Raw genomic sequence first — 27,987 nt, 5'->3', positions numbered from 1 at the left:
ATGAACCAAAGCCAATGTAAATCTATACAGGGTGGCCCAAAACAGTTCACCAACCAAGACATGGAACACTCCGAACTAAGATTCCCCAGAACTTGTATCACCTGGAATCACTTTCTGATTATGTAACTCAAAACCTATGCCAAGCAGGGAAGTCAGAACAAGATTAAACACTATCAAAATCCAGTATAAAACAAGTGACATGATCATGACATGTCGGACAGGAATTGTGGGCAACTTTGCCCAGCTTCTTCACACAAAGTTCCAACTCAAACAAACTAAAAGAAACCTCAGGAAAACCCGGTCAGTCTGGCCATAACAGGATATTGACAAACCCAGCCCTAGAGGCACACGAAGGGGGTAAAATTATAGGTCACATGGCAGAAATACGGAACTCGGAATTTGAGGGTTTATACTCACAAGAAAAGCCAAAAGTCAGCAAACGTTCCCATGTACATGACATACATGGTGAAGATTGGGCGTGTCACACCATGCAGCGGTTCAGAGAGATGAGACAAAAATGTAGGCTCTACTCAGCCATAGGAACCAAGCAAAATCACAGAAAGAAAAGGTCTACCCGTCTGGTAGCAAGCGCGCTAGGTATGGACACTGATCAAAGCTAGGGCCCAGTTTTATACAGAAAGATTACCTCATCTCAACGAACCAATGCCTGCCGTAACAGCCAGAATTCACCAACCCTATTACAAAGTAAGCCACACAAAAGAAGCTAAAATCATTAGCCCAGAACACAAAGGAGACCAACGATCATCACTTGAAAATACCTCAGGAGATTACCAAATTATAGGCCCAAGCAAACCAGGTCAAAATTATGACATAACCATTAACCATGCAAGGCCCATAACGACTTCCGTTACAACTACCCCCCTCCCTCTAAAAATGTCATGCCCTCATGACATCAAAAATGCACAAAATATCAAAACATGTTCAAATACAAAGTCACCAAACATCACGACACATCTGGAAAACAAGCAGAAAAATTACTATATGCTCTTCAGTTTCCCATCTCATCTCCTAAACCTGGAAAATGACAGAAATTATCTAAATTACTATGATTCCATCACGTCCCTTCAAGGTTGACCCTGGAAAGGCTGAAATTTCTGCATCTCATTACAAAATCATTTCGAAATCGAAATGGCAGTTCTATTTTCCGACCCCTCCTAGTACGGATTGGCGAGACCGCAGGCACAACAACCACAGGCTCGGTTTCCACTTCCACATCCTCCGGGTCAAAGTCTATCGCATCATCCTGCCACTCCACTTCTCCTGGTACATCTCTCCCAGATTCTGGAACAGTCACAGTCACATCACGCGGTTCAACAGCAGCAGCCGCTTGCTCAGTATTTGACTGAGACAACTGCTCAGGCGCCACTTGATCTGAGTAACACGGTTTTAGCCTATTGAAATGCACTACGTACGATTTGCGTCCGCCCTCCAGCTGAATCTTAAAATTCACGTCTGATAGCACTTTCACTATCACGAATGGTCCAGTCCACGGCTTATGCAACTTCCGACTCAATCCACGCTTGACCGCCGGCGAATGCAACCAAACACGATCTCCTAACTCGAACTTTTTTCCATGCTTCCTCGAATCGTACACCACTTTCTGTCTCTTGTGTGCGGCACCCAAACTCTCCTCAACCATGTCAAAAGCCGACCTCATTCTCTGCTCAACATCCTCTGCGTAAGTACCAACGTCATCACACGGCTCACCAGGTGGTCTACCAGCAACGAACGACAACGGCGTCACCATCTCTCGTCCCAACATCAACCGTGCAGGCGTGAAACCAGTGGACTCCTGGACGCTAGAATTGTAAGCATATTGAATCATTGGCAAGTATTCCACCCAGTCTCTCTGATGATCATCAACAAACTTCGACAAAGCCGTGCAAAGTGTTCTCATATATCGTTCTGCCAAACCATCACCTTGTGGGTGGTAACTCGTAGTTCGGGTTTTCAAGATTCCTAAAATCTTAGCAAGCTCAGACATAAGATTCGACTCAAAATTAGGCCCTTTATCAGAATGCCAGCTCCATGGGATTCCGAACCTAGTGATGAAATTGTCAACTAAAACTCTGGCTACCACAGCAGCCTCCTGACAAGGTAAAGGATACAATTCTACCCACTTTGTCAGATAGTCCTGGACGACCAAAATCACGCGATTGTAATCTTTACCAGCCGGAAACGGTCCAACGATGTCCATTCCAATCCTATCAAGCGGTCTGCAAACCAACATGTCCTGAAGAGGTGCTCGCCTATGAGGTATCGGACTACGACGCCGCTCACATGTCCTGCACTTCTTGATCTGCTCCTTCACAAACGCATCCAAGCCTGTAAAATAGAAAGTCTGACGTATACGCCTTAGGGTTTTATGCACCCCAAAATGACCAGCTGTGTTATCAGAGTGTCCCAATCGGAAAATTTCTAATTTCATACTATCAGGAACCACTACACGAAGTTCACTACTGTTCTCTCTCATTGACTCCCATCTGTAGTAAACCAAATCATTCTTCAGTTCTAACTGACCAAACACCGACCACCAACGACGAAGGGCGAATGAGAACTGGAGCAACTTCGATTTCGGCGGACGTTCTCCAGCTTCCAACCACTTCCGAACAGTCTTTAGGTCACCATCAGCTTTCTGCGCCTCCACTATACCTGCAGGAGCATCAACATCTATTCTCAAAACACGACAAAACTCAGACTCAGGGCTAGCTAAACTACATGTACGAGTGCATTCCTCAGCTTCCACCTGGGTACTCAGATCCTCTATAATTGATTCTTGAATGTCACTTATTGGTTCACTAATGGAATGTTCATGCTCTTCACCCTCCTCCAGGGGATATCTACTTAAACTGTCCGCATTTACATGCTTCTCACCTGGCCTATGCATAATCTTAAACCGGAATGAAGCCAAATACTCCAACCAGCGAGCAACCTGACCTTCTGGGTCTTTAAAATTAAACAGCCAGCGTAAGGAACCATGATCTGTTCTCAGTACGAACTCCTTCCCCACCAGGTAATGTCGGAATTGCTTGATGAAATAAACTACCGCCAGCAGTTCACGGCGTGTGACAGAGTAGTTTCTCTCAGCTTTCGACAAAACCCGGCTGCCATAAGCCACAACTTGTTCACCCCCAGACTCATTCACCTGTCCTAAGATTCCAGAGATACTATGACCACTAGCATCCGTATCCAAAATAAACTCTTTCCTTGGATCAGGATAGGCTAACACCGGAGCGGTACACAACTTTTCCTTCAACAATTCAAATGCACGTTCACACTCAGCTGTCCATACCCAATCCACCTGTTTCTTTGTCAATTTATATAACGGGGTAGCAATCTCCCCAAACCGTAGCACAAAACGACGATAATACGCACAAAGGCCCAAGAAACTCTTCAGCTGGGTGACAGTTTTAGGCCTCGGCCATTCTTTTACCTTCTGTATCTTGGACCAAGATGTCTTTACTCCATCCCTACCAACCACATGACCAAGGTACTCCACTTCACGTCTACACAGCAAACACTTCTTACACTTCAGTTTCAACCCGGCAGCTCCCAAACGGTCAAACACCTTCTGGATATCTGCAAGATGCTGAGAATATGTTGACGAAAAAATGACCACATCATCCAAATAAATTATGGCAATCTCCCACTGCAACCCAGCCAAAACCAACTCCATTAAACGCTCAAAAGTACTTGGGGCCCCACAAAGTCCAAATGGCATCCTAGTAAACTGATATAGCCCATGGCGTCCCACTGAGAAGGCAGTCTTAGCAGCCGAATCAGGATCCATTTCACATTGCCAATAAGCGGAAGCTAAATCTAGAGTTGAAAACCACTTGGCCCCTCTCAAAGCGTCTAAGTTATCAGTAATATTGGGCAAAGGGTAACTGTCAAACTTGGTGACCGAATTCAGTTTCTTGTAATTAATACAAAACCTAGTGCTGCCATCTTTTTTCTTCACCAATACTACCCCACTTCTCCAAGGAGAGCTTGAAGGCTCAATCACCCCCTGCTTCAACATATCCTGTACACATTTCTCAGCCTCAGCATACTTATGAATAGGTAACCGGCGCACTGGTTCTCGCAAAGGAGGAGAATCCCCAGTATCTATACTATGTCTGACTACATCTGTACGACCCAAGTCCATGTCACCCTTAGAAAACACATGTTCATTCTTCAGCAACAGCTTGTACAAATCAGCGGCCTGTGCCTCATCAAGTTCACCAAGACTCTCTTCATACAACTTCTGCAAAGGTTCTGACAACTTATCTTCAGTTTCACCAACCTTGAGATCAGTCTCCTGCTGCGACTCAAAAGGTTGTAATATAGCAATACACTGACCTTTTTGCAAAATGTATGGTTCCTTGTGAACATTCATCAGTCGTACTGGTACAGCGTTCTTGTCGACGGAGACCACCGACCTGGCCACCAATGGTCTGTTTCCGGACAACGAAAAACCATGATGCACACCTTCCATCATTCCCTCCTGCAACCGCAGCGCGCCCCTTCTTCTAATTCTCCCAGTCAACACAACTTCCGACGATGGTGGTATGGTGGTAGTCTCCCCGACAAAAACCCTGTAACAAGAAAATGCCAAGTCAGGTTGGTTATAATGAATGGGCACACACCCACAAAACAATCGCAACAATCTATGTCCTAAATCCAGGGAAGCTTTCATTGGTGAAAGAAAATCCATCCCCAAGACACACAACCCAGGCACAGCGGCAACTACCACTGGCCCTACAAAAGTATGCTGTCTACCAGGACGAGGACTTGGCAAATCTGGAAACTCCAACTTAGCATTAATTTCTCCTAAGACTGGCAAGGTACCCCCAGATGCATTCAAAATTTCCATATCATATGGCATCAAAGGCGCCCCACCAGACACATTCATTTTTTGATGTAAATCTTCTGAAATAATTGTACAAGTTGAACCTGTATCCAGCAAAGCCATGAACTCTACCCCATGCATCAAAATTCTAACATGTGCAGATTGCCCCCGCACATAATCAAAAGCCTCAGGCTGACCCCTCTCAGGGTTCAGTTCAGAAGAGCCAGCCCCATCTAAAAATGTGGATTTCCCGTACCAGGTCCAGGATTAGGTCCAGGATTAGGACCAGGATGAAAACCAGGGCCCAGAGGCCCCTGAGAAGGTCCTGACTGAGGATTTGTGTTACCTTGGGTGGGCAGTCCCTGCTGTTGCTGAGCTTCAAGTTCTTGGTCACGTCTCCTTTTAAAACAGAAACCCATCTCATGACCATCACGACCACAATACGTACAATGCCGAGCCCTCCTACCAGGGGCTGTACTAATCTGACCGAGAGCAACCAGCGCGTCATTTAGCTTTTTCGAAAGCGCGTCTATCTGCTTCTGCATACCAGGTCCCGACGGTCCGTCTGCGACACCCGGCCTCGTCATGTTCACCTTCTGGGGACCCTTCCTAGCCTCTCCAGGTTTCTCGGCCCTTTGGAAACTTTCCTCAGCCAGCGCCCTAGACAAAGCATCGTCCAAGGTGTCGCAGTCGGCCCGCCTGACCTGGAGCCGAACTTCCCTATCGGTTAGTGCCTGAGTAAAGTAGTCCACCGCCATCTCTTCCCGTATCGCCACTCCTGCCGATGGAAAGGCCTTCAAGACCAGACGACGGATGTCTGCGGCCAATTGGACGTAAGTCTCTGTTTCAAGCTTACGCCGCGCCGCCAGTCTGGCCTTGAATACCTTCACATCAGCAGGGCAACCCCGCAGCCTGAAAGTTTCACAAAAGGTATCGAAATTACATTTCTCAAAATCATGCATGTCTTTGTAAACACGAAAAGCATCGTCCTTAAGTCGCAAGGGCACAAAACTCATTAGCTGCTCCTCTGACCAATGGTTCACCCTCTGCACAATTCGCACTCTTTCCACCCAATCTTCGAAATCTGTCTTACCATCGTTATTATACCAATCCGGTAACACCACCGGTTTCTTATGGAACAGCTCGTCATCGGACTCAGCTGTTGCCCCATAAGGAGTCGAATAACGCATCCGACCAGAAGAACCCGGAGTTGCGGGCGGTGGTGGCCCAACCATCACATTCGTCATCTCCTCCTGCATCCCCTGCAGGGCTGTGCCAATCTGCGACAGGAATTCGTCTACCCGTCCAGATGGGTCCATGTTCAAGCTAACACAAATATCAAAATAAAAATAAAAAATTGGCCACTCACCGAGCTTTCCTGATGATCCACACCTAGCGTGCAATAAACTAAATCTAAACTTCAAATGAATAACATTGTCTCATCCACTCATCTCCACCGCATAGCATGACACACCAGACTGACCAGAAATTCCAAAAAGTTTCCCATGATACATTTAAACCAGCAATATTACCTTGACAAAAAAAAACACACGTCAGCCAAAAACAGGCTACCTCCCCCCTCCAACAAGTGTCACGACCCAGTGACAACTCACCAGAAGCAGAAAAAGTGAAATATAGATAGCAATTAGTAAGTATTACCGGCCAATGAAAACCACGCGGGTGCCAATTGTAACGACCGTCCTTGTGAATGGAATTGTCGTTAATGAGTTCCCGTCAACCCCTGGCAAAATGAATGAACCTTCACCAGCGTTGACGAGAACCAGAGTTTGTGGGGGTGTGCATTGACCGATAAATTATAAGCGCTAGAATATACCCAAAATATGTTTATTATGAACAAACTAGATTCCAGATTTCACTTCACATTCATCCAACCCAATAAACTGCATGGCCAACCAGATATGACCCCAGGTTACCCAAATTCCTTCTCACCACACTTGTTCTACCAACAACCCAGAAGCCTAAATTCCCCTGTCAAAACGACATCTAATTGGAGGAGAAATCACCTATTAATCAAAGTACCAGTCAGATGAACCAAAGCCAATGTAAATCTATACAGGGTGGCCCAAAACAGTTCACCAACCAAGACATGGAACACTCCGAACTAAGATTCCCCAGAACTTGTATCACCTGGAATCACTTTCTGATTATGTAACTCAAAACCTATGCCAAGCAGGGAAGTCAGAACAAGATTAAACACTATCAAAATCCAGTATAAAACAAGTGACATGATCATGACATGTCGGACAGGAATTGTGGGCAACTTTGCCCAGCTTCTTCACACAAAGTTCCAACTCAAACAAACTAAAAGAAACCTCAGGAAAACCCGGTCAGTCTGGCCATAACAGGATATTGACAAACCCAGCCCTAGAGGCACACGAAGGGGGTAAAATTATAGGTCACATGGCAGAAATACGGAACTCGGAATTTGAGGGTTTATACTCACAAGAAAAGCCAAAAGTCAGCAAACGTTCCCATGTACATGACATACATGGTGAAGATTGGGCGTGTCACACCATGCAGCGGTTCAGAGAGATGAGACAAAAATGTAGGCTCTACTCAGCCATAGGAACCAAGCAAAATCACAGAAAGAAAAGGTCTACCCGTCTGGTAGCAAGCGCGCTAGGTATGGACACTGATCAAAGCTAGGGCCCAGTTTTATACAGAAAGATTACCTCATCTCAACGAACCAATGCCTGCCGTAACAGCCAGAATTCACCAACCCTATTACAAAGTAAGCCACACAAAAGAAGCTAAAATCATTAGCCCAGAACACAAAGGAGACCAACGATCATCACTTGAAAATACCTCAGGAGATTACCAAATTATAGGCCCAAGCAAACCAGGTCAAAATTATGACATAACCATTAACCATGCAAGGCCCATAACGACTTCCGTTACATAAATTGAACTTATCGGGTACACATTTCAAAATTTTGAATGCTGTTAAATGTAATCGAATTCTGACAGCTTTCGCTTGAATGACTTAAAACTTATGTTACATTCATTTCAATATATGGCGTTATATATCGTTTGCCTTTCGCCTCACGCATCTCTGCCCAAATTAATAATTTTTCGCCTCAATTAGTACTCTCCAGTAGCAAAGTCTTTCCACACGCCCGCTATATACGCAATTTTGTAACCACTGCCTCGGAGTGTTTTCCCGATGATCGCGATATGCAATTTATTCGTTTAATAGCTTTCTGATACAGTATCTATCCTCTAGGAATTTGGTCCGGATATTGCATTCACAGCATTCAAAATCTACTTGTTACAGCGCACCACCTTCATCGCAAATTCGTCCACCATCTGCAGCACTCCGATCGCAGTCGTGATGATGCATTAACCATGCTAGACTGGGGTCTGTAAAAAAAAATCTGTCTGTAAAACGTTTCTTGATGACTGCCTCTTGGAGTACGTTCAGATTGATTTAGGCGGCGGAAATTGAGTGATTTGATATTTTCTTTGGCGATGCTATGATGCGATAAATCTTGGTTGAGTTGATAGATTTTTCACCACAACATTTGTGGGTGTCTGTCGGTTGATTGTTTTATGATGTTACTTGCAACTGATTCTTTGTTAACAATTCTTATGGCTTTGTGGAAAATTGCAAATCAACCACATAAAAAGACAGCACTTTTGAGCGAAAAAGACTTCTTTCTCAGCGGAAGACCAGACGTTTCATCTAAAAGGCTGCAGTCACGCAAATATCACCACATCTGCTCCCGGGGAGGCCAGGGATGATTGGACTGGAGCTCAGGCCGATGTTAGGGTAGTGATAATAGAAATTGACAGTTAGCAGTCTGCTTGCATCGGAAGAACTATTCGAGAGAAAAAATAGCTGCGCCGAAATGTGGCGGCATGTGCAGTATTTTATACGGTAAAAAATGTGCGATATCTTGCAAAAATCTTACCGATTGTCAGGTGCATGCATGGCGTTAAACCAATTGACAGAGACCATTGGGAATATGTCGTCGACATCAACAAAGAAATACGCAGATGTGCGTTTTTTTGTGCAAACCTTATGTTTTTAAGAGAAAACAGTCGAATACATCCACCAAACTGACTAAGAACGACTGAACGGGAAAAAGAAGAAAAAAAGAAGAAAGTCTCTTCTGACCGCGTTGAGAGACTCGAAAAAGTCCACCAGCCAATCTCAACCCCTCCAGTGGCCATCTGCCGTCAAGTGTACCTGTTGCACTTGTCAATTATTTCGTCGTGTATAGTGCACTCTTACGGGAGCTAATTTAGCCGCTTGAGGACCAACTTCACCACTTAGCTTTCAGCAGCGTGTGAGATGACAAGAAAAAAGGGACGCCGCAGCTTGCCGGCGTTAGTATGGCCTCAGAATGTAGCGGGGAATGAATTAATATTTCACACAGTTCAGCAACAGTCGAGGATAAAACTTGTCGTACCGGTATTTTATGTTATATCTGATCGGTGCATTAATGTTGCGGCCGGGGACCCTGTTCTGGGGGGGTAGTTTGGGTTCCACCTATAAATCGTCCCCCGATCGACGGAATGAAATACTTGACGGCAAGCCATAGTTTTGATGTAAGACAAGTGCCTAGTTTAAATTTCTTCGCTCAGATGGCAGCACCAGACAGTGACGAAAAATGAGACATATACATAGGTGTGTAGTTCATGAGCTCATATATCATACACACGTGCATCACAGTATCTCCAAAACTAGTTCACTTTACTCGAAACTTCTGTTTCTAAATAGCCCGCAGAATACCGATTTCATTCTTATGTCGTCAGCGTTATATCTATTGTTGCGAATCACAAGCAGTAGGAGTGGCCTGTCAAATTATTAGAGCAGGAATATCACTCTTATTCAGAATAATTATAAACATTACACTGAACAGCAATCATAAAAAATTCATGCCACATTTTGTTTCGTAGAAGTACGTTTCTGATAAGAGCTCTTTTGATGATAATTTACTAGATAAGGTTTCGCTTATTAGGACAAATAATCTAATTTGACTGTCTGGTTATCAGATACCGAAGGATGGTTTCAAGCCTGGGGTTTCAAGCTTGGTTTCGTCAGGCATGTCAGGAAGTCGTGCCTTAATCCCGGGAGTTGCACTCTTTCAACTATACTCGACTCTTACTACTGAGGGACGGACCCTAAAAAATGCGTGAGTAAGATTGACCGCTTCGTATATGTAAGTGCAAGTTCTCGCTATATATGTCATTTCTTATGTTGGTTATCAGTTAAAAACGGCATACATTACTCAAACAGACCGCCCATCCGACTTTCTTGTTCTAATATGGCGTCTTGGACGTCCTTCACTACTCTTATCATGATTAATGTCCTTTTTTGGGCTGCAAAGCATAACCCAAAACCTGAAGAGAATTGGTCAGTCCAATAATCATAACCAACCGACTTCTTTTCAGTGTCCAATCCGTCATTACGAAGGAGGTTTTAATGAGGTGTGCTGACTACTTTATCTTGAGACATCCTCATCCTCTTGAATCATCCTCCTTGCCGATAATAACCCGTTAAATCCGTTGAAGACATATTTTTTGTCCCTCGAACACGGTATCGGTTAATGCAAAAGCCATCAGGTTCTAATCGACTGAAGCTAATCCACACGTGGCCATACGCCCCTCAAAATGGACTAGTCTTGTGTCTGCTTTCTTGTGTCGTATTCATTTCTTTTCGAGGTATAAAGCCCACGTTGTTATATGGTAAACCGATATCTATATCCACCATTTATAAGATATAGCCGCCGATCTAGTGTTATTTCCTTTGTTTATTCTTACAGGATGATAAAGAGATTAAAGAAATATTCGGTGACTGTACAGACAGTGTAATCATTACTCGAAACTATCTGACTACATTTTTTTCCGAGATGACTGAAAGCCTAGATGGACAATGGTCATCAATGGTCATGATGGTGGAAACGAAATAGTATCATCAGTTGTAATACGGTCGGCGCCAGGAATACTTGTGCATCAAGTGTACGACCAACTTTTTTGTAATTACAATGCTATTTTCGGTACTTAATACTAGGAGCAATGGGAACTCTTTAGCGATTGGCGTCGTCAGCGAGCTGCTTTTTTTAATCACACAATACTGGTGGCCCCACAGCGATGGGGAAACAAAAATTATCATTGGTCAGTTGGCCTCACTCTCATATTTTTGATAATGCATTGATTCGCACAATACCATAAGAAAAGAAGAAACCAACAACAGTGGTTTGTGGGGGACTTACAGCGGTTGCCGGCACTCTTCACTCCGCCTAGATCCAGCTCAATGTAAGACTCTTTTTATTACAAAACTTGTCACTTGCAAAAAAAACATTGCCTGATTAAGCTGATATCATGTGTAATTTAATTCTTTCAAAGAAGAGACCTACTGTTATCGACGCTGTTGTTTTTGTTTCACGCCCTGCGAGATGATTGGCCGATACCAGAGCCGAGAAAGAAACCATGATCTACAATGATAAATGACACTAGCAGGCTAAAGCGCTCATGGTGCATTAGCAAACTAATCAAGCTTCTTGTTTCTAGGCTGTTAGGGAAGAAAATCGAACACCCGAAACATAAAATGGGACATAATGGTGTCGTCAGAGACAGGGATAGGGAGTCCAAATTACATATCTTCAAAACAAAAACGAACACTGTTTGACTCTCCCTCCTTCCCACCTCTAGAAAGACAAGACTGTCTTCTTGCATCAACAGTAACTGGAGTAGACTTAGCGTATCAACCTGTCGGGAACTAGAGAACAATCGATCAAGTCCAACCTAAGACGATCAAATAGTAATGATTCTGGCCCAAGTTATCGTTATCACCTTCAGTAATTTTAATTTACAATCATAGTCACGACTAAACGCCAAACAAGGTTACCATCGCGGATGGACGACGAGCCCTGACTTAACAGTCTTCAAGAACTTTGTTATTTGGGTACGTTTTGTATTAACGAATATATGTTTTAGCGGACCAAAATTTAGAGGCTTCAGCTTCCTGAGTAATGTACCCGAATGCAAATCCGAGGCAACAAGTTTTAATAAATCGAATCTAAAGTTGGCTGTAGAGAAAACGAGAATGGTTAATGGCTCTCCTGCTGGTTGTAAATGGTATATAGCGTGATGGAAAGACCAGTTATACGTCAAAGAGAATTGGTTTGGGGCATATTTGGAAATAAACTGTCCATTAAGTCATACAAATGAGAGGATTATCCGTCTAGTTGTTAAACTTGCCTTAATTTTGACCTTGGCTGAAACCAGCCAAGCAGACCCTTCAGCAACTTAATGGTTTTGTTAGGTTTCGCGTGAGAAAAATATGGTTGGTTCGGCGAACATCAGTCATCTCAGTGATTTATACCAAGGCTTGTTTTAATAAAAATGCCTGGTTTCAAAAATTGCTTGTTAGAAACAATGGCCAAAGACATAACGCCATGCCCAACTTAATTGGTGTTGCTTTCTATCCCTTGCCAATCTCAATTGGACATATTGAAATAGAACGACCGAGTGCATTGACCATTTTCAGAAAAGGTCTCAGATTTGTGAAACCGGAGTCTTACCATAGGGTGTGTTCAGACTCAATTCAAACACTATTCGTGATAGATGATACGGACCTGTTTAGTCAGCTATGAACACAGCTGCTGCATGACGATTTCTCAATTACCATGCGTTGACACGCCTCTCCCAGATGGCGTCGCTGAAGAATGCGACTTGGTCCTTCAACCTTCTATCTTGTCCATGAAATGCTATAGATGGAAGCACCGAATCCTTTGCATCTAGCTAAATGTTTGTGTTTCTCAAGGAGTGCCATGACATGTTTTCTCTCCAATACAAAAGGAAGGCGACGTGAAATGAAAATTTCCTCTTTATTTATCATATGTCAACAGAGTGGTAAGTCAACTCACAGAATTATTCTTAACTGACATTGCTAGTTGTCCGGTTGGTTCGGCTTCAGCGGAACACAATGAATTGGGATATGCCTATTCCCGTGATAGGGACGACAGGCTGTTAGGACTGACCCCCTATTTTACCCAAAGGAACATATCCCGATTCAATTGGGTGTTCTGTCAATTGAATCACCACAGTAGTGAGGGTAACTGAACTGAACATGGTAACAGTACAACCATTTTTTGAACGTAGAACAGTCAAACAAAATTGATATTGCCAATAACATTATATAGTGTCAAATATGTCCTTAGTATTCGCGAGACTTTCCAGATAATATCAATATATTTGAAAGGCAGTTGCTGCTCTTTGAAGGTCATGACAATTCCTGGCCGAGGTATTACAATGTTACCAAAAGGCTCAGCGCCGAAATAGACACTTCTGATCTTTGTCCCCATTATATAATCTCGGTACATCATCATCAGTATGTATGGCCAAGGATCAACTTCCTTTCTAGTGCTGGAGAATCGCTCGGTTGACGGCTCCTCCAGGCCACAACAACGCTTACGCTAAATCAGACGGCAAAGCGACACTTTCAGAAACTATACAACGGCTTTCTTCTTTTGAAAATAATATATCTTCAACATTTTTTGCCGATATTCATACTTAACAATACATGTATGAACAGTTATCATTATTATTTGTACTATACAGAACCCGCATGCGTTGACCCTTTCTTTGTCGGAACGCTTAAAGCCTTTGTAACTTTCTTTTTACTGCTTTTCTCTGTAGATTGCACCTTTGTGGTTTTACGTTCAGAGTCCTTAGACTTGGTGCCTAGTAATGAGGAAAGTCCATGATAGACAGTGTCCAAGTCCTTACTGTGTGATGGATCCTCTCGTCCCTTTAATAAATGCATGTATCTACACGTCCCGTTCGGCCTATGGCCGTCTGCCTCAAGGTCACGAGATCGGACATGGCGCGCAGAATGTGACCTTCTTGCCTTGACCTCGCCGGCATCACTTATGACTATAAGGTCATCCGAGAAAGACACCTTCCGTACAACCTTTTCCTTGGCCTCTGGTCTCAAAGTTTTATACGGATTGCCAGATTTTGAACCCGGTCGATGTGATGGTGACTCGTCCGCACGTATGGCACTAGAATCAAACGACGATGTCCGCCTTCTAGAATAATCTGCAACAGGTTGGATATCTGTTGATTGTTTAGGCACCAATTTTGGTGAGTTTTTGTAATCCATGAATTTAGTTTGTTTTGATAGTTGGTAGTCGCCATTTTCTCTAGAAGAGTCTGAACAGGCGGACACAGCTCGTTGGCGACTTGACCTTGACATGTCGATAGCTCCTAGTTTCTGGATACGCGGGTTTTTCCTTTTAGTGGCCTCTCTCTCAAGTCGACACGGTAGTCTAGATATGACCTTGAAATTGGTGGATCTGGGAGAAGGGCCAATGTGGTGAGCTCGTTCGATGCCCATCGCTAACATCATACCCGGCGTGATCTATGATATTCTGAAAAGATAAAAAACACTAACGTTAGAGTCATCTTTAGCTGGCCTAGAAATAAACGATTTGATTTCTCTAATATGCTGAAAATAAAATTTAGTGACATGTATATACTTTGCACTTTGTCTTGGCTCTTCGTAAGAGTTGCGACACCTGCCTAACGACAGAGATGTATCGAGTGAAAACGACCTACACACACCTGTGGTCGAATAACATCTTCTGTTTGATACCGAGCGTGAAGGAACATCGGGCAATCACAGTTCACGCGCAACACATGGAATCGATTGACTTTGTCTCTCGATCACCTCATAGTGTAGCAACCATCTTTCTTATGGGAAAACCGAAAGCCTTAAAAGGCTTTGGAAATAATCGTTTGACTTTGATTACATTTTCTCGAGAAGCCAGGCATGAATTGGACAAGGATGTCAGTGTCGCAAAAATGATTTGGCACAGGACTTCACGACGCGACAGATGTACTTAAGTTAGCACGTTAGTTCGTACTTCGTCGTTCGTAGGGGTTGCGAAACCTGCGTGGTGTACTCGTGACCTTCGAAAACGACTGCGGCATTGCGATAACCTATTCATCGTGTCCTATCAATCAAATCGATTCTTCTATAAGGCCATATAAATTAAAGAAGTTATTTGATGGATTTGCTGAATGAAGATCTTCTGTGTTTTGATATAACCTGCCGTTGACACTGACAGCTGATGACGTTGACAGACTTGGACATGTCTATGTTAAAGTTGCATGGATGTAGGCAGCAGTATTCAAAGTCAAATGACAAGTTTAGTCAAAGAAATCGCTTTCCTTGACGCCTTAGAGTAGCTACAGTCAACTGCTCGCGTCAAATTCAATTGAGATTTTTCACATTATATTTATCAGATCAACTGAAAGAAAAAGTTATCGGCACGTAATGTCTCACAAACACCCCGCTGAGAATGATCTAGTGATCAAACCGGGCTTATTGACAAAGGGGGAGGCCCAGATATCAACTTTTAATCAAGTTCAAAAGCCTGTAAACATGTGTGTCAAGTTCTTACAAAAAAGGTTTTGGCAAATTATACGTATACGTGACATTGATAAACGTTCTTTCCGATGCTTTGCAATTGCCTAAGCCATGACAGTTTGACCATGAAGTAATGACAGACATCAATCAACGAAACAAGCCAAGGCACATTTTGTGAAGTAAAATGATAGAATGTGAAACAACATGAATGTAAGTAAAGCAATGAGAGGGATTGTAAAGATGTCAAAATAAATCGCATGTAAATGCATGACAAGGAAAGAAGGCGACAATTAGAAAGAAGTTGTAGTAGGAAAGGGACCAAATAACCGGAGGAAGGCAAAATAAGAAAAAAGCTACAGCGTGTTATGGCAAACAAGAAAATGGAAACATAAGCAGAAAGAAAGTCAATCAAAGAGAGTGAAGAAAGGCACATGAAGGTAATTCCATTGGAAGGAAGCTTTGTTAACGGGAACGAATGCAAAGCCAGTTAAAAGAATGAAAATGAAGTTGGAAATGGAAATGGAAATTAATAAAAGGGGGATAAAGGTCTTGAAGCTGGTGGGATGAGACAATGATAAAACAAGGATAGAGGAAATAAACAGGAAGGAGTGAGATAACGCCAGAAGACATGATATAGAACAAGAAGAGGAAGGTTAAGAGAAGGAAAGGCTTTTTAAAGAAGGCTCACCAGCATATCCCAAACCTGTGCACGTCCATATGCATGCAGTAAATTCAGATATGTCTATCCATAGTCAAGCGTTATAGATTGAAAATGTTCCTTGCGGAAGATAAGCAATTGATGTGCTTGAGAACAGTATTGATTTGCCTTAGTAAAGGCGGGAGCAGGTCGATAATCGTTTATAACAGGTCATCAATAACGCTAATTAAAGACGCACGGTCTTTTTGTGCTTGTCCAAATCAATCTCTTATGCATACACCACCAAAGGCTTTGACTTTTATTTTGATAGAATTGGCGTTTCTGGTCTGGTTCTTCAACAACTAGAGTTGAACGATATTGTTGGCTAGATAGTGGCCGGATCAGATAAAACATCCAGTACGATAAACTTTCATGCAGATTTTGACCTTTTCTCACACTAAAAGTCAGAGTTTTTCCTATCCCCAGGACCAAAATGAGCCTGCCAGCCCTCCGATCGATTTCTTTTCTCAAACAAAATTGAAATATTAACCTATATCACGATCCTAATGTCATATATCACCCGTCAGATTACAGGACGTCTGGTTCGATTATCAAAAGGTTAATTGATAGATCATGACAATAACGTCGCACTTTTGGTTATCTCTATTACATCCTACGTGTTTTAACGATAAGAAAAACATATTGAGAATTATCGATACTATAGAACTGGAAGTGATCCTGCCAACAACGATCGAAGCGATGACCCTTTAATGTTTGCAAATTTTGGAAAACTGTATTTTGCGGCACTTGGAGAGAGTTGGAGAAGGTGCGAGTGCAGGGACCTCGACGCATTAAAGATTAAAGATGTATACATCATGATTAAAATGAGTAGGAAAAGATACGGTATGGAAGTGACAACAAGAGCGCTGAAACTAAACTTTTTAGCCTCCCGACCTTACCTTTCTGTTCATTCCAATGAGTCGAGAACCAAGACTAATCTATTAGAAAACAGCGCACCAATCCGAGACACTTTAGCCCAATGACAGAATGTTCAAATTAGGTTGTACCAACGGTTTAAGTAAGTATTTCTGAATAGGATGTTCATCTGAACCATAGCATCGACTGTAATGGAACGGTTGACGGGCCTACTTGCGGAATAACAGGACAGGGGCCCTAAGGAGTGCTACTTCAATGCGCAGACCCGAATGATAAAACTATTTCGGTTCACCTACGACGATTATTTTGCTATTATTGGTGGTGAACATTCCGTAAAATTATTTGATGGAACGGTTTGGATCAAATTGCTTGGATGAACCACTTAGTCATCCTCTGATGGGCCGAGACCTTGGACACTCCGCGATGCATTCCTTATTGTTTATGGCGTAGATATAGGAACACTGCTGGGAACCAAAACAAGACGCGCTCGAGAGGATCGTAAGGATCAGAAGACAATGGGGGAACGTTATTGACGGCCAAATACTCTCAGAGGAACGAAGGGAGTAAAGCTGATAATTAATAAGAATTCATTGCAATCAAGTAAACATGGCCACGATTGTAGCAGATTTATACCTTCCGCATGTATAGCACACTAAATAACACCAAAAAGTAGACCGCTGGAGCTAAATTACAGGAACATCCTCCCATTACAGAAATACTAGGCAACGCAACACCGCATCAGATTTACGACACCTTCCGAAGCCAGTGACCAAACATCATTTAACGATTTGCATAACATCGTAATTTGAACAGAACAAGATTAATGCCTTCCTGTTTCAGGCCAGTTTCCGATGACGTGATACGCACCCATCGATCCATCAAGCGTGAAGTGACAATCTACATTAAACTGACGGCAACCAAGGCAAATATCCGTCGTCTGCTGTGGCTCTATATATAGGATGGAGCTATTGATTTGTAGCTTGGATCGATAAACTACCTAAGTCATTTTGGTAAAGGAAATTGGTCTCCGCTACATCTCGATTTACCCCTCCAAAAAGATAAAGGATGCACGTTCAAATTAAGGGCGGGCGTATCAATGTAGGAAAATTATAAGACGGTGAAGATCATATCGCAAAATGTTTATGTAATGATGATATGTTCTGCTTTTGAAAGTCCAGTCTAAAGCATGGTCATGAATAAAGATATAGATAGATCAAAGGATCTCTAATGAATCCTTGATAGATCTGATAACAATTATGGCATTTGTTTTCCATTTTGAAGCACAGAAAACACTCGACACCTTTACATAAGTTGCTGTTAGGCTACATTTCAAATGACATTACCACTTTGCACAAACGGGCTGTGGTACACGGATACGGTCTATAAGTCCTTAGCTGTGAGTATTTTAGAGAATGATGTTCGTTATATTACGGTTGCAAAAGAAGACCGCGTGGTGTTGATAGCATATAATTATGATGGAATATTTGTATCGAAAGGTAATCAGTAACAGCTTGACACAGAATCAACTCCTCTAGTGAGTGCACATTTCAACAGAAATTTGCACTTTCGCAGATTAAAAACTCATTCTGTTGGTGTTGGGTCAATACTCACGGGCTGCTGATGTGAAAGCAAAGCAATGGTCCTGATGCCGCATTTCCATTCGAAAGCAGGTCTCAAGGAGACACTTCAGCACACAACTCATTTGATACTTAGCGAGCACTTCCAACACTGAGGACCCCGTATGCTACAAAAAGCAATATTCGCTGATCGCGTTATGCCACGAAGCCAGCCAATATAACCACATTAGGCAAAGTCAACATCCCTCATTCTTGATCCGACCTTCCGTAGTAGTGTTTTGATATAAAACAAATTACTGTTGTCCAACTCTAGCAGGTCCTACCCGGTCATGTGCACTTGTAAACAAATCGATCAAAAGATCAATGGCTTGGTAAGACTTGACCAACACTACGTGATTATGCCTATAGAATATTGATATTAATCATTTAACTGCTGTTTGAATGAAAACATTCGGCGAGATAATATCAAATACGCTTGCATGACAATCACTTAGAGGCCAGCCGTTCGATTTGCTGATAAAATATGCATATGTTTGTGGTTTCTTAGCATTTACTGTTATATAAAACTGGTTTCCAATAAACTTCATCATATCGTGGTTCAATCGCCAACAGATCTTACATGCAGTATCAATTTAATTGGATAGGGCGATCTCCAAACATTGGCCAAATCAATCGATTAATGAGAAAAAGAGTTTGTTTATCTACACTCTAAAAACGATATTGTGTTGACAGCCAATGCCGGATGTCATATCATTCGGTTCTCCGTGAGAGCACCGTATAATCTATCGGAAATATTTACTCAATTTCAACATTTGCCAATAAGAATAGAACCGTTTGCAGTTAGCAGAACACGTCCATGACAAAAACTAATTTTTTTAACGAGACGACAACAAGATAGCACTAAGATAACGCCATTCGTGATCGCCAAGCGAACTGCTAAAAAGTAACAATGAATATAACTTTGTTAGCGTGTGAATGTGAAAGTAAATTTATCACGCAACATTTTAGCTACCGAAACCGAATTCGTGTGAAAAGTGTGTTAAGTCCATGAATTAATTGACCGCAAAAGGAAATTGGTGCTTCTTCAATACATGACGGTAAATATGTATACGTCACACTATAAATGCAATTTCCTTCAGTTTGTGATATCAATAAAAGGCAGAGGTGTTCACACGATGCTAGATGTATTGAATATTTGTGTCGTACAAGACAGAACAGAAGCACGAACAAAACAGAGTTACTGTAGAGTAAATGAACGATTTCACCAAACCATTCAGGTTTGACGGCAAAAAACAAAGCCTACCTTATAGTTTAAAAAACAGCTGCAGCAACTCATGTGAGCACATCCAGAGACGACTGGAAAGAAACGTCTAGGTAACCACGAACACCAGAAGAACTCGATGTTAGATTTGGTCACAGAATGGAGAAAGCCCCTCAGCCTTGGTGCGGCAAATCACGATTCTCAAACAAAGTCGTGCTTCAAGCGGTTACTTCCACGGGCCTAAATGGTGAGATTCATGGCTAATTGCACAAACGTAAGGCATGGCACAAGTACAGCTCATTCACGCACGTTAATGATAATTTAATCTTATTTTGTATGTCAGTAGTAGGATTTCTCATTAATGGTTTTCAATTATCGTCCAGCAATATATAGCCTCTGGGTTTCTCACATGAGATGGCGCGTTTCCGCCAACAATATCATCATAGCCAATTTGATAGGTCAGACAGACAGAGGGTGTTTGGTAGACCTGATGACATATATATCAATTCGTAAAAGATATCTGAATAACACGATTGAATGTCTGATAACCCTCTATATGAAAGCAGGCCAGGCAAAACTAATGATCGTACAACACTTATAACACTTATGACCTCAAATCGTCAGACAGATATTATAACCGCAATGCGCGGCAATCCCTGTGTTATTTAGATATTACCATATTTCAGCAATCATTGGCCGCCTCTCGGCATGCTATTGGTATTTTACCCACCTTTCAGCAATCAATGGTTAGTTTAGATGACTAACTTTCGGCCAACATTCATCATCTTTTTCGATAGCTCGGATATGTTGTTCCCAACCAGTCACAACACGTGCTCTAATGATTTACTTTGATAGCGCTGCTTATGCCAATCGCCTCGTAAATTAGGGCCATCGAATTTATCGTATAAAAAACCCGACTTTCTGTTGAAATCTCGTGAAGTTTATGACTTTTTTGACATCAGGGTCAACAGAATGGCTTGCGAAAGGATTGTACATATATCATCATCGACTGTCTCGTTTGTATGTCTCGTGCGTGTCATAACAAGGGAGTCATCATTATAAACGCTAGCTGATCCGTGTCTCCAACCACCCACTATACTTGTTTATCCCCAAGACTTATTTATCACCACTTTATTTTCAAGCTGGACGTTCAAGAGATATCATTGTATCAAGTATAGAGAATTTAAACTTGGTTGTAGAAGAGTATTGAAGTAGGGATACAACGTATAGCAAGCAACTATGAAAGAAAGCCGATCACTTTACAGAACAAAATTAGAACTGCTGGTGTCAAAATGTTTATTTTCAAGGAACATGGACTCTTGTCGCCAACATGTATGTACAAAAAAATGTTATCAATTTTGTCAAGCTATATAGTTATTATGAACACTGCATGACTAAACCACACTCAAATATATATAGCTTCAACGTCCGTGCTTCAAAGCAAGACTATATTATTTCCTCCATTACAATACGTTTGAGAATCAGCTAACCAGAATATATACCATCGACTCTGACTGAATTAATTTTCTTCCAATATGAAGACTAGCAGAAACTCGTCGCAGAAAGATCAATGGCACTGGCGTCTATTTCATTTACCTTCGAAAGGCCAAACGATCATGCAGCTATCGAGACATGTTTTTACGTTGAAATGGCAATGCGCATGTATCCCTGGGTCTCGAGAAAAAGGTAATCATTTCTTCATCAGTAGAGTACTGTTACGTGGGTGATGGTTGTGACATTTAAGGATTAGTAAAAGGGGGAAGGGGTGGACCGGGGGGCATAACAACAGTGATTGTGATTGTGCGTGTGCAGATATCTTTTGTGGTCATTAATGAATGGAGAATGTTGGTGGGGGCGTACAATAACATAGTTTAATCAAGTAACGGCAACATGAGATAGACATTACTCGTTCGCGTGACAACAATTTCCTGTAGACCGGGAATTGAATGTAGCCCTCGCATACGAAGTTGCACCATAATATACCATCTATCTGCGCTGAAACGGTTGCGGTGTCATGATGCTAGTGGGTGAGTGGATGGTTGACATTTTGTATATACATGTATTAAGCTTACAAAGAAAATGTATTAGGTGGTCTAAAGGTTAGTAATGGCATTATCTTCACTTTTCAAAGAGAGGAGGGAAGCCACTCTGTAATGGAGTTAATTGAACGTCTTTGCAACACGGACATGTGGAAGACAGTCGACAAAAGTAAGAGTGCGGTTAATAACATTATATAGTTATATATTTGCGTCATTGTTTTCCAAGTGATAACATGGAGAAGGTGCGTTGCTTTCCTCTTCCGTACGCAATCCATATTGTCAGAAAATAGACAGTGCATGAAGAGTTCAGAACACCCGTTCAGTCCATAGATATGAAAGATAAAACTGATAGCATTTACAAAATAGAGCTAACGAAAATGAAAACAGGTATAAATAAATTGACAAAACGAGGTACTAAAGCGCCAGAATAGTTAAACCCTACAAAGCGTCGCCTAGATTTTCAGGAGCCACAACCTTAGTCCTATAGTAGACTACTTACCTACAGACATGCCACCATGAAACAATCCACAAAATGATCCAACTGCTTTTAAAAGACGATATTGAAGATACGCATTGTACTTGGTCATTCACTCATGAGAGCATGAGATATCCTTTAATTCTCATGGCCCACATTTCATTGCTTCTATTGAATTTATTGAGGTATATCGAGTATTTGAACAGGTAATCTTCAAATGAAATAAAATGATCGATGGATTGTCACGAGGATAAAATATATATTTGAACGTAAGCAGGCTAATTCATACTTTATAGGTGTTCAAATATTAATTTACAAATTCGTTGGATATATCAAAGAAAAAACACTGAAGGCGAGTGAATTATGTGATAGCAATGGCGGACAGAGTCCCCAGGTGCACACCAACCTCCTCTTCAGGGCTTTTCAGAGTTTTTTTAAAGGACCGTTCGTCTCAACAACAACATTTAGCGACTGTAAAGGAAGATCGCAGACACACTAGCTATACATTCCGGGTGCAAACCGGTTAGCGAGCTTTTTAAAGGAAAAACAATCGCACATATCTGCAATGTCGATTAATGCGAAAGACATGTCTCATTGCGCAAAAAAACAATCACAGTTAATTTACACTGAAAGAAATCAATCTTACGGGATGTCATTGTCATGTAATGATGAGAGCAATCTTAGAAGAAAACTTCCGTAAGTTTAGTTGATAACCTTTTCCTGTCACGAAATGTCATTCAACTTGGCTGACATATCGAATTGTCCCCTCATTCATCACGTGACGTGATGTCACCCGTTTGCTTGTTGGTATAGATTCAATGCTTCAACTCAGCGTAGTAAAATTCCCGTGCGTCACATGGTCGCTTTCGGGCGAAATGTCCAAGCAACCAGTCCGGTGATTAGACTCTTAGAAGCTACGATTCCTCAGAAAAATATTGAAATAAGAATGTGATTATCGAAGTAATAAGATGAGAGTGCGGTGACCTGAAATATACATGTACTTTGAAGCTATGTTTTAGACAGCGTTGCCTCTTACAGGAAGAACTAAACCACCGACGCCCAAAACTGTCGCCATAGCAACCACAAGTCAGCTGAGATCCGATGAGTTTGGAGAATGATGCATGAGCTATTATTTGTGTTTCGTAAGAAAAAGATGATGTTATCACCTCCGGGCTAGTACATTATCGTCTTTCATGACCGCCCACACATTATGGTATAAGGGTGAACATCCTAGCATCACTATGATATGTAACTAATACGCCAGGAGTTCGAAAGCCGGACTTTAAAGTCCCAGGGCTAATTAGGATTGCATTAGCATATACATTAATCCAGCAAGCTGCGATGGCCGAGTGGTTAAGGCGTTGGACTTGAAATCCAATGGGGTCTTCCCGCGTAGGTTCGAACCCTGCTCGCAGCGAAATTTTTAGAAACACTTCGCTTTTTGGGTCCGGTGTCAAACGTGAATCCATTGCTCTTATTACATGTACATGTATCGAAAGTTATCCTGTTCCCCGCTTTTTTTTGTGTTCGTTCATGTATATACATATAATTACAGTAAAATAGGCTATATCTATCCCCTGGGATTTCATGATTTAGCTCTACTGTCATAATGCTATTACCATTCATGGTGTAACATAAGGATGATATATCATGCCAATGACAGTCAAAGATTGGTGAAGTCGGTAAGTTTAGAATACGAAAAAGAAACAGAACAATGACACAAAGACAATTTCGTTTGTAATAGTATATGATTGCTATGGGAATATTTTTTCAACTTCCCGAAGATATTCGATTTCGTCCGCGCTTTTGATTTCCTATACATCAAAAAATACAAGAAACCACCTCAGGATTCGACGACACTCCTGACGCAGTGGACGTACCGGCCTCGTTTCTCACCATAAGAAGCCCAATTAGGGCAACGCAATGGACTGCCAAGGGAGTTTGCACCGGTATAGTGTCACATTACTGTTGGACGTGATGGCTGTGGGGGCGTATAATCATAAGATCGGTTTCCTTCCTTTGTAACCAAATCCTGATACCTCTCCGGGAATATATTTTGAAAAGGGTATAAATAGAACGATTTTATTACCAAGGTGAGAAAACTACCTCAAGCCCGCCATTCGAGATTCCGAATATACACGTATATATATCTTACGTGTATTTTGAGGGTTAATAGACAGGATAGAATAAACTGTCATTACAGTGTCGCCATTAAGTGGATATGAACTAGATATTATTACGGTTCAGTGGAAAATTAAGACCACACCCAAATCCGCATACAAAGTGATGTTCCTGATTAATTTCCTGTAAAACAATCGACATTCGAATGGCTTACTAATTTACGATGGAACTTTCGTATGATTACCGGTTCAGCGTTAGGTTCACGTGCAATTTTCTCCTTCTTCCATGCATGCAGACAACAACACAGGAAATGCCCAAACTAAGATACTGGGTCATGTCATCACTGCATAACGGGCATGTGAACTTCTCTGTCATTTTGGCTAATTCACTATACAGTGTAGGCAGATTATCGACCGTGAAAATGGCCAGCAAAATCATCCAAAATACCCTTTTTGAAATAACGAGCCCCATCACATGCGCGACTCAGCAATACTTCTCAGGTAATTTCTGCGAATGGTATGCTAATCTGATGAGGGTAGCCGCTAATTTTGTTATAAAGAACCATTGTCGGTGAGATGGCTTCCATGTGCCCTGGGGCACGACCAGTCGACTATTCCATCTTTGGTGCAAGTGCCTTGACGGTTATACGTTTTGCCGTCATAAAAAGTAGTTGCTCTTTCAATAAATCTACTTCCATCTATCGTGCAACCACTTACATGTATGTGAGTATACATGTACGCAATGTGTAAAAAAAGTGCTCGTTGCGTCTATTTCATTTTAGCAAACTAAAAGCAAGAGACTATATGAGTGTTTGAAGTCTGATAACGGCCACCAGCGAAAGTGAGTAGATTACACCCTGACATTTAAAGTCTGCCCCCCCCCCCCCCCGTCAGTATTACTTTCGCATTGTCCTCTCTAATGGAAGGCTGATTGAAACCCCTGGCTATACGACTGGCTGGAGAACGTTTAGTTACCATTTGTGTTGACGTGGCAAATTACCCAAGATGCTGATGGCTGATGATGGTAAGTGACTTTCAGAAGAGCAATAATTGTGCACACTTTGGGCGTAGTGCTGGGTCAGCCTCGTCCAGTCCGTAAGAGACCCGCCCCGTAAGAGACGATCAGGATGACGAAGTGGACTGCTTCGAGAGTTTATTATTGTGCCGATGAAATGGAGTTACATGTACTGATAAGTGGTGAGAGAAATCTGTTTAGGAAACTCATAAAGCAATAAATTGTGAAACAGGTTATCAATTTTGATATTGCTTGCAACGATTCAATGGCCGACCTGATTGAAACATGTGGCTATGAGTATGATGATGAATTCATGTTATCTCTGAACAGTAAAAAGCCTTGCTGAAAGATTCTAGGTGGCTATGATGAATACATCCATTACCACGTAACAGCCAACAGCCATAATGAACAAATGAATGCAGGTTACCACTAATCAGCGAATAGGCGAAATCAGGTTACCAGTATCAGCGAATAGACGAATTCATATCATTACTATCAGCGAATAGATGAATTCAGGTTACCACTATCAGCGAATAGATGAATTCATGTTACCACTAACCGCGAATAGATGAATTCAGGTCATCACTATCGGCGAATAGATGAATTCAGCTTACCACTAACAGCGAATAGATGAATTCAGGTCATCACTATCTCTCATGTTATCACCAAACAGAAAAACTGGCATGGCCAGCTATATTGATAAAAACCTGCCCTCGCAGCGGTAATTAAGCCGGCGACATGCTTTCAGTCCTTCAGCCAGTAAACTACAAGAGACTGGCACCGTATCCCCCGGGCGTAGACATGATCTAGACAAACGAGTGAAAGGTCAGAGGAGCCTCCGATGAAAGCAAAATCGATCGAAACCGACGATCAATCAATCGTTTTGAAGATGCGGGATTTGGGGATAAACATGATAAATACGTCTCATTGAACTTTTTTCACGCAGTCATGTATGATTGAGGTTTTATTCCGTAAAGGTGATAATGATGACGATGATGATGATGACGATGACGATGCTAATGATGATGATGATGATGATAATGATGATGATGATGATGACGACGACGACGACGACGACGATGAGGACTAGCCCATGCGAGATAGCCTATACCGCATACATAAACTGTGACGGTGATGATGACGATGACGGTGAGGATGAGGACAACGAACAATCATCTAACTTCAGTCGGGATAGAATGTCAGACACTGTTATGGTTGGACAGTTATTAAGACTTCGGCCAGTTTAGGCCTACATGTATGACATAATATGAGGGGCTGCAAGGCAAAACGCCAAAGTTTTTTGCATCACAAATATATGTCTTTCGGTCGTTTTGCATTGCAGCCCTAACAAAATATGGATGTCAGATACTGTTTAGATAATGACGAAGCCAGGATTATGGTATAGTTGCTCCAATGTTGATGATGAACATAAATAGGAGCTAATGTGACTGAGATAAATAATAGTTGACTTCATCTACGCCAAAAGCGGAACGACAACCACTGCTGAGAAGACATCTGTTTCTTAAAGGTTCGTCCAAACTACATCTAACACCAACACGACATCTTCCTTACCATCCTGATGACTGCTGTATCCTAATCCCACAGTAAAACAACTCCGTAACCGGACAACCAAGCGTTGGCAAATATCTTATCCAACACTGATCGCAGCCCTCGTCGCCGTGACTGCGTGGATCGAGTCCTATCGTCAATACCACGGTGATAATGACACTCCCAGTCAATGCAGTATAAAGCTTCTGCTCAGAAAGACCACAATAACCGCAATTGTAGCGGATGCCATGCCATCAGCAATGTTCCTGTTATTGCTGTTGTGTTACCATGTCATTGGGGGAATATGTTTTGTGTGAGAACGATGCAGATGACATTTGGGAGAAATCAATACTCATACAGTAATTTATCAAGCGATATATCTATCCGGATTACCCAGGTTACCGCCATTGGTTGACAAGGCAAAGTTAATTGACTGACAAAAAAATAGTGTGAGAAATGATATAGTTACCACCATCGGTTGACAAAACCAAATTACCCTAGCCTAGTGTAACAGCACACTTTCACTATCGCCTGGGTTCAATTTAAACGTGTTCAAATCCTGCGACATTTTCTCATCAACCAAATCAGTTTTCTTCATATTAGAGTTGGAGCTGATTTATTCTCTGTTACATGTAAATCCCTCATTTCTGTCAGACTTGTAGAAAATTCCCGCTAAGATTTGTGGCGATTCACCTTTATCAAACTGGACACTTTTTTCTCGTCCAATACTGATGAGTTCCATTTTCATGTTAAACATACAGATAGGCTATACGGTTTTAGTTATTATAGAAAAGGAAACTCCAGCCCATATATTCTCAAACATGACCGTACCAGTAAAGTAATCGTCTTTAAAGAGTCTGATCACAAAGGATGACATTTGAGGCTGGGAATGGCACAGACAATTATAGGTAATATAAGATGAGCTGGAGCAAAATTATTCCGGCTCCGATTATCCAAATGACCGATAAAATGTCAAACGTCACTATAAAGGCTACATATTTTTAACACTTTCGGGGTACTGAGAACAATAGGGAGGTTAAGAGAGTATCCGCGAAAACGAGAATGACTTCCATAGAGAGCTTGACGATGTCTTCATACGGACCCTGTATGGGAATCTGACTTCTT

At 41.9% G+C, this 27,987-nt stretch overlaps 1 long non-coding RNA gene and 1 other non-coding gene across 2 annotated transcripts; one reads left to right on the top strand and one right to left on the bottom strand.

Annotated features, from left to right (window-relative positions):
- Window positions 1–12,692: 12,692 nt before the first annotated feature.
- LOC135485049 (uncharacterized) lies at window positions 12,693–27,208 on the bottom strand. Its single transcript, XR_010446517.1, has 2 exons — window positions 26,887–27,208; window positions 12,693–14,253 (listed from the first exon to the last, which is right to left on the bottom strand). It is a non-coding gene; the product is annotated as an uncharacterized LOC135485049 (long non-coding RNA).
- Window positions 23,515–23,596, top strand: Trnas-uga (transfer RNA serine (anticodon UGA)). The gene has a single exon. It is a non-coding gene; the product is annotated as a tRNA-Ser (tRNA).
- Window positions 27,209–27,987: the final 779 nt, after the last annotated feature.

The sequence above is a fragment of the Lineus longissimus genome, chromosome 3 (genome assembly GCF_910592395.1).
Source record: "Lineus longissimus chromosome 3, tnLinLong1.2, whole genome shotgun sequence".
NCBI classification, from domain to species: Eukaryota; Metazoa; Nemertea; class Pilidiophora; order Heteronemertea; family Lineidae; genus Lineus; species Lineus longissimus.
Note: the sequence above shows the minus strand (reverse complement) of the source record. Positions and strands in the feature narration are given on the sequence as shown.